The sequence below is a fragment of the Oncorhynchus tshawytscha genome, linkage group LG21, assembly GCF_018296145.1.
Source record: "Oncorhynchus tshawytscha isolate Ot180627B linkage group LG21, Otsh_v2.0, whole genome shotgun sequence".
NCBI lineage: Eukaryota > Metazoa > Chordata > Actinopteri > Salmoniformes > Salmonidae > Oncorhynchus > Oncorhynchus tshawytscha.
Window position 1 is genome coordinate 19459022 of NC_056449.1, and position 14181 is coordinate 19473202.

A 14181-nucleotide genomic window follows, 5' to 3' on the forward strand; every position below is an offset into this window, starting at 1 on the left:
AGGACTTCCTCCAAAACAGCCATGGTCCATCCCTTGGGATAAAAAAAAAAATCTGTTGCCAGTGTTAATATTGTTGCCATGGTAATGCTGAATGTGGATGGGTCCTCCAAACACAATGACAGCCACTCGGGTAGATAGAGGCGTGTGATGCATGCATAGGCAAGTAAGTTATCTTACATTCAGAAGTCCATGTCAACTGACACAATAGTTATTATTGAACCACAGGAAGACATTATTGAACCACAGCAGTAATTATGAGTCTCTTGAATCCATCTATCATTGTGACTGACAAAGCATGAGCAAGTCCTAGTGAAATGTATTATTCATCACAGCGCCTGTGATAAGAACCATTATCTGCTTTTTGCAAATCTAGTGGTCACAGGGCATATACTTTAGGAATCTGTCAATGGAGGATTGGCTATTAGACAAGACTGAGAGGCCCTCTAAACCAAGGTTTCCCAAACTCAGTCCTGGGGCCTCCCTGGGTGTACTTTGAGTTTTTTTCTCCTAGCTCTACACAGCTGATTCAAATAATCAAAGCTTGATGATGAGTTTATTATTTGAATCAGCTGTGTAGTGCTAGGAGAAAACAAGAAGTGCACCCAGGGGGGGCCTCAGGGCGGAGTTTGGGAAACCCTGGTCTAAAGTATTTGACCTGTTGGTACGTTGACCTTATGTCCATGTCCCATGTGCCTGTATGACAATGCACCATCTTATTTCAATCAGATGGCAGTAAACATAACAAATGTCTTTGTTATAAATGTCTACTGAACAATAATGTGTTTTTCCACTTAGTGAGTGTAAATCTTTCAATTAAGATGCAATTGAGTTTCTCGTCATTCTAAATTGTGTTAACACTGTTTTATTGAATACACAGCTTATTGTAAACACAGTTTTCCTTAGTAAATCTTATCCTGAGGGCAGCAAACACACAACAACAAAATAGTCCTGGAAATGTGAACATTCTTCCCATATTTTGATGATGGAATTGTTAATCTTCAAGAAGACATGCCATATCGGGTGTTCTACAGATAACATGGTCATGACTCTAACGAAACGCCATCACAAGCTGTCTTGGGGCAAAATGTCATCCAAAACTGTATGGACATGATGGTGACAACAAACCATAATGTTAAACTATAACACAAACCGATAGATCTTTTCTCAATTAGTTCGGAGTGGTTCTTTTGTACCAATAGCTCAGCCAACCACTCTACTGAAAAAAACATGTAACAGATTGGAAGCAGAATTGGAACTACAAGGAAATGGACATTTTCACATCTTGAGTGTGGACATCAAAGAGGGTACGTGCACCTGCCAAATGAGACTGCAGTACATTATGGTTGATGGATTTTGATATTATATATCTGCATATTTAAAAAAGCACAGGAAAATGAGCTGATCTTCAGAGACCTGAAGGTTTAACCTCAGTCGTCCCTTGAAATACATCACTTCATCAACCAAGGTAGACCTGGCCTTATCCTATCCTGAAAGCATTCATACTACTACTGCAGTGCTATAATGATACAACGATGCAATTAAAAGCAGTTCCTTTTGGGTATGTCTATTTAGGCAGAAATCAACATTTTTGCCCTTCCATTTATTGAGAGATCAAAGGGGAAAATGCAGCAGGGAAAATAAATCCATTGAGGATACTTTAACATAGGATCAACCTTAAGATTTAGCCAGGTAAGGTACCTTGGACTATTGATTATCAGCATTGCATCACCTGAGTTGAGTTGAGTTGAATTGACGCTTGCAAGTTTGCTGTAAATTCTTGATTAATGTGTCAGATGTTGCATCTGACATATAAGAATACTACTCATTTGCTGGTGACATCCTGTACTCCTGTGCTTTTCAGCTCTTCTGAAAACCAAGCAAATACTTTCTATTGAAAGCCTAGATGTACATACTCATCAGAGGTTGGTTTTTGATGGCATTTCTATGTTAATGGCAGAGTGAGATGGTTCAAATCAGATTGAAGTTTATATGTTTGACCTACAATGGTAGGATGACAAATAACCCTGTAGTAAACATTGTGACAACATAACTTATTTATGTGGTGTAATAAATCTTTCTAAATATAATGATGAAAGCCTGATCTTTCTCAGCACTTTACAATTGTCTAAATAGTCAGCAATAACACAAAGCAAAAGTGCAGTTTCTTGAAATGATGTTCCCTCATGACAAAACGTTCCACCGCATCCTATTCTTATGGGCTGCACATCATTATCCAAGATTGTGAACAGTACTTTTCTGCATTGAGTTGTTTTTGCAGCGTAATCTATGATATGACAGCAAACCAATGGAGCAAATAGTTGGCATATGTGTTTACAATGTGAGATCTGTTGTCCAAGTCAAGTCAAACCAAAATGAATAAAGTGAGTATGCTGTAGCCCTAAAATAAATGTTAATAAAGGTATTAGTTGATTCTTGCATGTCTGAGTGGATTTATTTTTAGATTGACCTATAATCTGCCATTTTGTTGAGATTGGCTTGACATGACAGGGGCTTTGCACGACAAAAGGTTCAAAAAATATATTTTTAAATACTAATCTATCTTGAGCTCTTGTTCCAGATCAGTTTGCCACTGTTTTATAAGGGCTCATACAAAGCCTGGAGAGTCAGTTTCCACAAAATAACAATAGTAGTCAGTCAGTTTCCACAAAATAACAATAGTAGCCGGTGTGGGTGTAAAATATGCAGCCTATGCCCTGAAACCACCACCACGGGAGGTGTAACCATTAGAGTAGCCACAGCACCTTGCCCTCGTGCGCGCCACTGGGCCTAAATGAGTGCCATGCAGCCAGGCACACTCTCTACCTGACTATCACAGCAGTAGAGAGGAGGCCAGTGTAATAGAGCTGTCCTTGCTTCATGCTTGACTCACTACTATCTAGACACGGGGTGAGAAACACATGCTACCAATCACTCAGTTTAAACCAACTGTCTGATAGCGATGATTTGGTTCGCCTCAAGACGTCCCTTCTAGGGGTTGTTTTCACTTCCCTTTGAAATGGGTTTTGGTATTTTTAGAGAAGCCCTCCAAATTGCACTAGATGACAAAAAACGGAGCGAAAAAGCCTCAGACGCTACGTATCCCTTATTTCTCAGTGTGGTTCTTCCTTTAGTGTTTCCATTGACTGAGCTCCATGTGAGTTTTCAAATGTTTTTTCCAATAGAGTAAGTCGTTGTGCACCTAGGCACATCCCCGCATCCCAGCCTACGTTCTATGGTGCTACGCTAATGCACATGCCCTGTATATGCACACCTCCTCTCCCTGGCCAATCTGGAATGAAGTCAGTGTTTTAATGTGCTTCACCGTTCCACACAGCTGATGTGTCCTTGCTGTTCTAGTCACAATCCATCTGGGCTCTGGAGTATATGACATTTCACATGCATCCTCTCTCCAAATACCTGTTTACCATTATCTCTAAAAGTGTTTTCACTTTTACTGATACATTCCATATTAGTGTGTTATGTTCGTTGACAGCTCAGCATGAACAGACTTTGAATGCAAAAAGTATAGGTCTGTAGAGTAGCTTTGTGGAGATGATATGAGTGAGGTTATTTGAGAGCTTTAGGCTTAATAAAGGTCTGTCAATCTCATTAGTGTCATGCCATTCACATTGGCATTCATGGCTGTACAGCTCCAGTCCTTTTGCCTGGCTACCCAGACTCTTTATCTCCAGCCAAAAACTATGTCACGCCCACAGGCGTTTAATGCTAATTTCCTGCAAATCTATGCATTATACCATGGCTAATGCTGTGTTCCTCTGCTCAAACATTGTGATAAAATCAAACTGGTATGTGCCCTGAATGCCCAGTTTGGGAATTTTGACTCTCTTGCTTTTAGGTAATGGTATTATTTAAAAATATACATAGTTCAATATATTTTCGGCATGCGTTCTATCTGGTTTGAGATGTTGGCAATGAAGCCATTTATCTTCTTCCCCAAAGTTGGATGAACAGGAACAGCTAGCAAGCTAACTATTTCTGCAGACTTTCAGTCATTGCGCTAACGCTAATTGACATTGGCTCGTGAAACTTCCTCTAACTTCCTTCATACTGGACGCAGAGACATAAAAATCTGATCCACGAAGGTATTCTATTGCAGCAAGCGATATTCAGAAAATTATATATTTTTTCAGTTTGAAAACCCCTGCCCTACTGAACAAGGCCAAGGTGTGTGTGTACTATCCAGCCAATTAGTCATGTCAATTGATCAATTAAGTGCCAAGCACTTCAATGAAATGCCATTTAAGTACTAAGCAGGAATACATCTATGAAGTGCCATGCAGGGGAGAAATGCAATCAGCAGTTCTGCAGAACTCAGTTGCATACCGCTGCCATATGGGATTGTTATGGTAGAGGAGGAAAGCTTGGAGTTGATTATGTAAGAGCAGCAACCATCAGGCAGTGGGTTCTCTCAGTTGGGATGTGTTGAGATATGCCTCACTGGTAGGCAGATGTCCATACAAGCTTCTGTGAGTTTCCTTTCCATCTCTCTAAAATGCTTTGACAGTTCGGTGGCGAAAAAAGCAGTCTCTGGGTCTTCTTTAGTATGCTCATATGTCAAAAGGAAAAGGAATTTTTCTGAGTGACAATGGAACTTTAGTGTGGCCACTTCAATTGGTCCATTTCCACAGCAGAACATTGTTCAGAAATCTTTTCTGTTGTGCATTGAATGGTTCATCGGGGACTCAGAAAGGGTCAGAAAAGCACAGTAGAAGACAAAGTGATGAAGCGCTTTCCCTCCAGTATGTCTAAACTACCTTCATATCTAAACTACCTTCATGTCTATACAGCCTCTTGGAAGACAGAAATTCTTTGGATTAAGTTTGATTTGTAGATATTGATCGAGACATGTAAAATTTGGCTACAACACTCTGCTCTGTTAGAGCAGCTCACAGATCACTGCACCTGTACATAGCCCATCTGTAAATAGCCCATCCAACTACCTCATCCCCATACTGTATTTATTTATCTTGCTCCTTTGCACCCCAGTATCTCTACTTGCACGTTCATCTTCTGCACATATATCACTCCTGTGTTTAATTGGTATATTGTAATTACTTTGCCACCATGGCCTATTTATTGCCTTACTACCCTTATCTTACCTCATTTGCACACACTGTATATAGACTTTTTCTACTGTATTATTGACTGTATATTTGTTTATTGGTTTATATTTGTTTTGCCACCATGGCCTATTTATTGCCTTACCTCCCTTATCTTACCTCATTTGCACACACTGTATATAAATGTTTTCTACTGTATTATTGACTGTATATTTGTTTATTCCATCTGTAACTCTGTGTTGTTGTATGTGTCAAAATGCTTTGCTTTATCTTGGCCAGGTCGCAGTTGCAAATGAGAACTTGTTCTCAACTAGCCTACCTGGTTAAATAAAGGTGACATAAATAAAATAAAATAAATTCTCCTCATTGGTTGGACTTCTGAAGGTCCTGGCAAGAACAAACTTTAGAAGAGTACTATATAGGTTAGGAAAAATAAAAGACTTGTGAGGAGTCATCTTTCCAGTGCTGACTTCTTAGTCAAGTCAGTCCTGTGTTGCTCTTGTCTTTTGCATTCTCAACATGTATTCAATTACATAACTGAATACATCACACGGTTCCTATCCTAACATGTTGCCTCTGTAGCCTCATAATGACCAAACTCCTGTCAGAAAAGGTCACAGACGGTGGTGACTTCCTCATCCTCAACAGGTCCTGACAGAACCTCTTTCCGCAGTCTTAGACATGCTTCTCACGTGAATAACGTGGAGCCAGTTCAGAAGGAGAAATCCGGCGTGGTGGCATCAGCTCATTCCATCAGCAGATATTGCAACAATTGGATTCAAACTCTACTTACTGTACATGCAATCTATTTAGTTGTCCAGTTCTACACTTGCTTCCTCAATGCAGGGTGTCACACGTTCACATGTGCTGGTGATTCTTGCTGCCTTGTCGCTGTAACTAGCTTTTACTCACCATGCTCACTGTTTATGTCATCCCACTACCACCCCAGCCTCCACCTGTCTGGGTTCTGAGTTTCTTCTTTCAGGGGATTTGATATAACTACAAGCAATGAGGATGATCTGTTGTATCATCTTCTTATGAGCAGAGCCTTAACGCCATGACATGCATTGTAATCTTTTCTACTAAATGGTTAAACGTGGTGTTTCCTTTCTGAAGCGGCATTCTGGACAGATTGGATGGGTTGTGTCTTTATTGATGGTTTCTTGCTATACTGTATGCTCATTAAGATCATATAACGAGGTTACCGGTAATAGGAATTGATCTGTTTTAGCAATACAATGACAGAATCACATTCAGTGACTCTGTAATGATGACCCTTAGCACGACAAGATGTGTCAAGAGCAGGGAATCAGCTGGACATATTTTATATCATCAAATCAATCTGTTTTTTTTCATACCTCCATCAGGAGCTTATTGATCCATCTATTTTTGTTTAAAATTCATTTCATGTAAACATCTGCCACATATTACCATTTGATTGCTTAAGACATTTATAACAAATGGTCTCTCCAATGGCAACAATAAGATCTCTAAAAGATATTTAGACCTAAATTCTCTTCACCAAAGCTTCCATAAAAGGTCTGACCATTGTGCCAATGCTAAATCTCTTCTGCAAATAATTCCAGGAGGCAGCTTCCCCCTGTAGACTCGGCGGAATTAAAGCAATGTCGAGTGAGGGCTGCTGTCACCCAGATTGCCAAGCCTACTTATGACATCCAGAGCGCCTTGTATTATAATACATATTCAGCCAGTTGCATAGAATTCCATTCCAGACAGCTCTTACATGTGATTACTAAACAAAAGACAAAGTAAATACAGTAGCATTACAATGGGTTCCATTTTGGGAAAACAAAACATGTTTGGCTTTCATTGAAGAACTAGCAAAGTGTACAAGCCAATTGGAACAAAAGGAAATTACATTGGAACGTTCAGAACACGCAGAGATTGTACGATATTGTCATAGATGTTAACGTCATAAAATAGTTGTGTTTGTTGTCTTTGCCACAAACCACTTGGCATAGCAGCAAGGCATCTGCACATTATGGCAAGTTTTTTTGTTGCATTTACAGTATAGACCCAACATTTTGACATTCCAACACCATTCCCTGTTTGGCATTCACATCCTGCCTCCACTATCTGTGCCAATGGTAATCTTCCTCCTCCAGAGACGGACAAAATCATTAGGTGAATTGAAGAGGGAACATGACTGAAAAAACCCAGACAATAGACTAACAACAGTGATGTTGAAAGCAGCCTTCTCTAGGAGCAGAGATGTGTCCACTCTAACTAGAAGAAATATTACGATTACATCAGTAGATCTTTGCTTTGAGTGTCAATTTCTTGGTTTTGTGGATAGATTCAAATAATGTATTTTGATTATTTGTAGCTGGTAAATGACTGAGGGGCAAGAAAAGCATACCATAAATACAACGGAGTGGTATTAGTGTTGCCTAGTCACAGATTGTGTTTAATGACAAACTACAGTACATATAATCTTTTTAGAGCTCTTTGACTCACTGATACGGTCACTCACTCCTGTCCTCCAGTCAGACCAGAATGCAAACAAACAGGTATTGATCTGGTGAGACAGACAGCAGAGATCAGTGGAGAGAAGTAGATGAAGTCGGTGTTCCCGAGGTGCCCTGTCAACAAATCTGCCTGAAGTTGTCCATTCGATCCATTGGGACGTAAAGGCACAGTGTTGCAGATTACAGGACACTGACTTCCCCCCTTGCTTTCATTGTGTTAGCTATTTATTTCACCTTCGCACTTCAGTGACAGTGCAGTGGTCACACTACCATATAGGATACCCTGTAGAACTCAACCCACATTGCCCACAGTACTGTAGCATGCAGTTACTGTTGCTACTGTAACCTAAGCAGATGTTTTACACAGTTTTATAAGCTAGCATACTATGAACTACTGTGCCAAAAACCCAAACAATGGATAGTTGTATGTGATAGCCATACCTACCAGATTATGATGTTGGTGGAGGACCAGTCAGTTTCATAGTGTATTCTCATTGATCTGATTTTACGCACCCTCTGTAAAAAAAAAAAAAACATTATTTTTTATCCCTACTTTCTGTTCTTTACATCTTTGTCCTAGTTTGTAACCACATTTACTGCTTAATACTTAACTACTGTTCAATAGGCCTAGATAGCTACGATAGGTTTGACAGAGTCCGGCCCTGAGAATCTCTCTCCAAATCTCCTCAACCCCAAAATCTTCCTAGAAAGGAATCTAGAGGATGGAGTCTAGGGCAAGGAGTCTAGAGGAAGGAATCTCGAGGAAGGAAGAATCTCGAGGAAGGAATCTTGAGGCAAACAGAAAAGTACTATGAAGGCTGTGTTCATCTAAGCATATCAATGTGATGATGATATATCCCTACATGTTGTGTGTATGTACTGACATGTATGTGTAACTGATAGATGCACACAAATGTTCATGTTTTAAATACATGTAAATTGTCAAGTCTTTTGTCTGTAATGTCTTTTTCATTATGTGTCGGACCCCAGTAAGACTAGCTGTAGCTATTGGTGTCGACTTACGGGGATCATAATGAAGAAAATCCAATCAAATATTTTTTTATAGTATATATTATCTAAAGGTTACATTGTTTGGTACTAAGGCAACTTTTAAAATGTAAGCTCCTACTTCTTAACATGGTAGTGTTAACTGAAGCTCCTACTTCTTATTAACATGGTAGTGTTAACTGAAGCTCCTACTTCTTATTAACATGGTAGTGTTAACTGAAGCTCCTACTTCTTATTAACATGGTAGTGTTAACTGAAGCTCTTACTTCTTAACACGGTAGTGTTAACTGAAGCTCTTACTTCTTATTAACATGGTAGTGTTAACTGAAGCTCCTACTTCTTATTAACATGGTAGTGTTAACTGAAGCTCTTACTTCTTAACACGGTAGTGTTAACTGAAGCTCTTACTTCTTATTAACATGGTAGTGTTAACTGAAGCTCCTACTTCTTATTAACATGGTAGTGTTAACTGAAGCTCCTACTTCTTATTAACATGGTAGTGTTAACTGAAGCTCCTACTTCTTCTTAACATGGTAGTGTTAACTGAAGCTCCTACTTCTTATTAACATGGTAGTGTTAACTGAAGCTCCTACTTCTTAACATGGTAGTGTTAACTGAAGCTCCTACTTCTTCTTAACATGGTAGTGTTAACTGAAGCTCCTACTTCTTAACATGGTAGTGTTAACTGAAGCTCCTACTTCTTATTAACATGGTAGTGTTAACTGAAGCTCCTACTTCTTATTAACATGGTAGTGTTAACTGAAGCTCCTACTTCTTATTAACATGGTAGTGTTAACTGAAGCTCCTACTTCTTATTAACATGGTAGTGTTAACTGAAGCTCCTACTTCTTAACATGGTAGTGTTAACTGAAGCTCCTACTTCTTATTAACATGGTAGTGTTAACTGAAGCTCCTACTTCTTATTAACATGGTAGTGTTAACTGAAGCTCCTACTTCTTAACATGGTAGTGTTAACTGAAGCTCCTAACTTCTTATTAACATGGGAGTGTTAACTGAAGCTCTTACTTCTTAACATGGTAGTGTTAACTGAAGCTCCTACTTCTTAACATGGTAGTGTTAACTGAAGCTCCTACTTCTTATTAACATGGTAGTGTTAACTGAAGCTCCTACTTCTTATTAACATGGTAGTGTTAACTGAAGCTCCTACTTCTTAACATGGTAGTGTTAACTGAAGCTCTTACTTCTTAACATGGTAGTGTTAACTGAAGCTCCTACTTCTTATTAACATGGTAGTGTTAACTGAAGCTCCTACTTCTTAACACGGTAGTGTTAACTGAAGCTCCTACTTCTTATTAACATGGTAGTGTTAACTGAAGCTCCTACTTCTTATTAACATGGTAGTGTTAACTGAAGCTCCTACTTCTTAACACGGTAGTGTTAACTGAAGCTCCTACTTCTTAACACGGTAGTGTTAACTGAAGCTCCTACTTCTTATTAACATGGTAGTGTTAACTGAAGCTCTTACTTCTTAACATGGGAGTGTTAACTGAAGCTCCTACTTCTTAACATGGTAGTGTTAACTGAAGCTCCTAATTCTTATTAACATGGTAGTGTTAACTGAAGCTCCTTCTTCTTATTAACATGGTAGTGTTAACTGAAGCTCCTACTTCTTAACACGGTAGTGTTAACTGAAGCTCCTACTTCTTATTAACATGGTAGTGTTAACTGAAGCTCTTACTTCTTAACACGGTAGTGTTAACTGAAGCTCTTACTTCTTATTAACATGGTAGTGTTAACTGAAGCTCCTACTTCTTATTAACATGGTAGTGTTAACTGAAGCTCTTACTTCTTAACACGGTAGTGTTAACTGAAGCTCTTACTTCTTATTAACATGGTAGTGTTAACTGAAGCTCCTACTTCTTATTAACATGGTAGTGTTAACTGAAGCTCTTACTTCTTAACATGGTAGTGTTAACTGAAGCTCCTACTTCTTATTAACATGGTAGTGTTAACTGAAGCTCCTACTTCTTAACACGGTAGTGTTAACTGAAGCTCCTACTTCTTATTAACATGGTAGTGTTAACTGAAGCTCTTACTTCTTATTAACATGGTAGTGTTAACTGAAGCTCCTACTTCTTATTAACATGGTAGTGTTAACTGAAGCTCCTACTTCTTAACATGGTAGTGTTAACTGAAGCTCCTACTTCTTAACACGGTAGTGTTAACTGAAGCTCTTACTTCTTAACACGGTAGTGTTAACTGAAGCTCTTACTTCTTAACACGGTAGTGTTAACTGAAGCTCCTACTTCTTAACACGGTAGTGTTAACTGAAGCTCCTACTTCTTAACACGGTAGTGTTAACTGAAGCTCCTACTTCTTAACATGGTAGTGTTAACTGAAGCTCCTACTTCTTAACATGGTAGTGTTAACTGAAGCTCCTACTTCTTAACATGGTAGTGTTAATGTACTTTGAGTTTTTACTGTATATTTCCTATTATTGTCTTACTTCCTATCAAAGAAGTGAGAGCCTTCACAGTGCTCATTGCAGAGAAATCGGTACTGCAGGGCTTTTTCTGTAGTTAGTTAAAGGAAATAAGAAGTCACCAGTACCTCGCCTTTGTAGCACAATGTCAGACTTCAGAGGGACACACTTTCATCTGTAAGAAATAATTGGTAGAAAATTGTGTGTGTGGTGTGCAGTATTATTTTTCCTCCATCAAAGAAAAAAAGAGAACGGCAATTATTCTGCCACTTATCACGCTTCTCCTCGGTCTCGGACTGGTCTGCTTCAGAACAGCAGAAGAAGAATGAGGGACCTCTGAACATTTCTCAGAAATTTGCTGCAAGGCAAAACATTGCATTATGCTATGTAAAGCATAACAGCAGGGACACAATTTGCTTGATGTACACAACTGTTTTGCTCCCCTGTTTCTGAATACACACTACTACTTACCTAGCTATAGTATTGGCAGTGGCGATTTTAGCATGTAAATCTTGGTGGGGCAAACCCCAAAAATGTATGAATGCCAGCAAAGCCACAACACAACAAAACACTAAACAATACATTAATTGCACTATAACAGTGACAAACGGTGCCCCAAACTGTTTGAGCCTACATAAAGTTGTCCCAACAACAGAGCTTTCTTTTCAGCTCCATGGAGTGAATCCTTACCACTGCTACACCTGGCTATCATCGGAGCCGAGAAACAGTTCATTCAGCCTTGTTTACTAACTTTTAAAATAACATAGCTGATAAGTCTGACTTGCTTAAACAAATATGGTTTCTACTAACAATTAAGATATACAAACTATGGCATAAGAGGATTACGAGCGCATAAGAGGCAATACGTTATTTAGATTAAGACATTAATGATCGAGCTAGGACAGACATAGTCAATATAACTATTTGTTCAGCACTTTTGAAATGTACAGCAACAGAATTCAGAACATGGGCTGTTCTTACAGTATTCTCCATTTACACCAAGTCAGAACCGTAGGATAAGTAAAGGGGGCATATTGTCAGAGTCGTGTGTATAGGTGGCAGAGAAGTCAAGCGCAGGACAATCAAACTTGGTGGAATGGAGTAGTTTAATAACTTTTTTAAAAACTCCAAAACCATGAATACAATAAAAAAAGTGGGTACGAGGACCCGTCGCGCACCAATACAAACAACACGAATACTGAACAACAAACAATCTCTGACAAAGACATGAGGGGAAACAGAGGGTTAAATACACAGCAGGTAATTAATGGGAATGAAACCAGGAGTGCAGGAAGACAAGAAAAAAACAATGGAAAATGAAAAATGGATCAATGATGGCTAGAAGACTGGTGACATCGACAGCCGAGCACCGCCCGAACAAGGAGAGGCATCGACTTCGGTAGAAGTCATGACAGTACCCCGCCCTGACGCTAGGCTCCAGCAGCACGTCGACACCGTATCATGTCCTCCACCGGAACCCAGCATCTCTCCTCCGGACCGCACCCCTCCCAGTCCACGAGGTACTGAAGGCCCCTCGCCCGACGTCTCGAATTCAAGATGGATCGAACGGAGTACGCCGGGACCCTCTCAATGTCCAGAGGGGGTGGAGGATCATCCCGCACTTCAGCCTCCTGGAGTGGGCCAGCGCTGTGTGTGGAGAGGGAAATGCGGCATTGGACCATTGAGAAGTTCACCCGCCGTTTCCGGGCAGTATTCGACCACCCACCCGAGGGCAGAGCGGCGGGTGAGCGCCTCTACCATCTGAGGCAGGAGACGAGGAGAGCCCAGTAGTTTGCGCAGTAGACTGTCAACTTGATTCATGATGATGACCGCTAGCTTGCTCGCTAAGATTTTGATAGTATGGGGTTGACATGATCAGTCCAATCAAAGCTACGGTAGATGTAACGTGGTTTGACGTAATGTTATCTGTAGCCAATGAACTTGAACCTTCTTGGATGGGCACTTCAAATTTAATTCTATGGCAGCACCCAAAGGGCTTGAATTTTCAAGCTCTTCCCGTAGATTTTGCGGTGATGTAGTGCCCCATGTGCGACAGAACACTGAGCCAATCATGGTGCAACTAGAGAACATTACCAATCCCTACGCTCTATATTTTCAAGTGGCTGCCTCACTACCACAGAAAGCACTGAGCTAGGCTGAAACACCTGCGTTTTGGAGCTGCCTTGCTCAAGAAAGCAAAATAGAGACCGTGTTTGTATGCAGCTTTATCAACTCAGTTATTTAAAAAATGACATTGTTTGCAAACTGATATGTGATACGGGTTAATGCCAAAATAACATGCCCCACCTGCTCTGAATGTCGGGTTGCCACTGAGTAATGGATTACCAATTCAAAAAGGCAACACTTGGCAGCCAGTAGACTGTTAATAATGCTACTCAGGTTGTCAAAAAACACTATCACTATCGGTTAACTCATGGTTCAATGAACTGCACTTGTTAGCATCAACTGTGAATACCAGATCATGTTGAATTCATAAGAAGAGAGAGAATAACACAGTTACGTTGATAGAACCTAGTTCCATAATAACAGGGACGACTGATGTTAAAGCATGGAAAAGAGCCCATTGATGCCTGCCTATATATCGCACTACACCATGAAGGAAAATATATCAAACACAGAGTACATACATTGCATATGTCTTCATGGCAAAGAACCAGGAAGATAAAAGCATTATTTCCAAAATTCCTTGGACGACTTCTGTTTCGTGAATTACGAAAGTTTGCTTTGGAATAATCTGCATTTTCAAAAAAGTGAAATATGTATAACTCTGTACATGCATTACATACTGTATGTCACAGTAAAGACAAGCAACCAGTGTCTAGTATCTGGAATTTGGGGACAACTACCAGTGAATGCTAGAAGTTTCCTGTGCTGTGCGAGACATCTGAGTGAATAAATAAAAGCTTCCTTTGTGTGACATGTTGGGATGGGATTAAGAGCTTTTCACGGCTAAGGGAGATTTCTAATCTTCTGACAGCAGACTGAGAAAATCTGCCCCAGACTGACAAGAAAGCTCATGTCTCCCCATCCAGCAAATAAAAATTCTCTATCTAAGCTAGCCGAGTAGCCGTCCACATGAGTTCACACTGAGAAAATTCTGAGTGGATAAATAAGTGCATCTGACTAAATATGCAGGTAC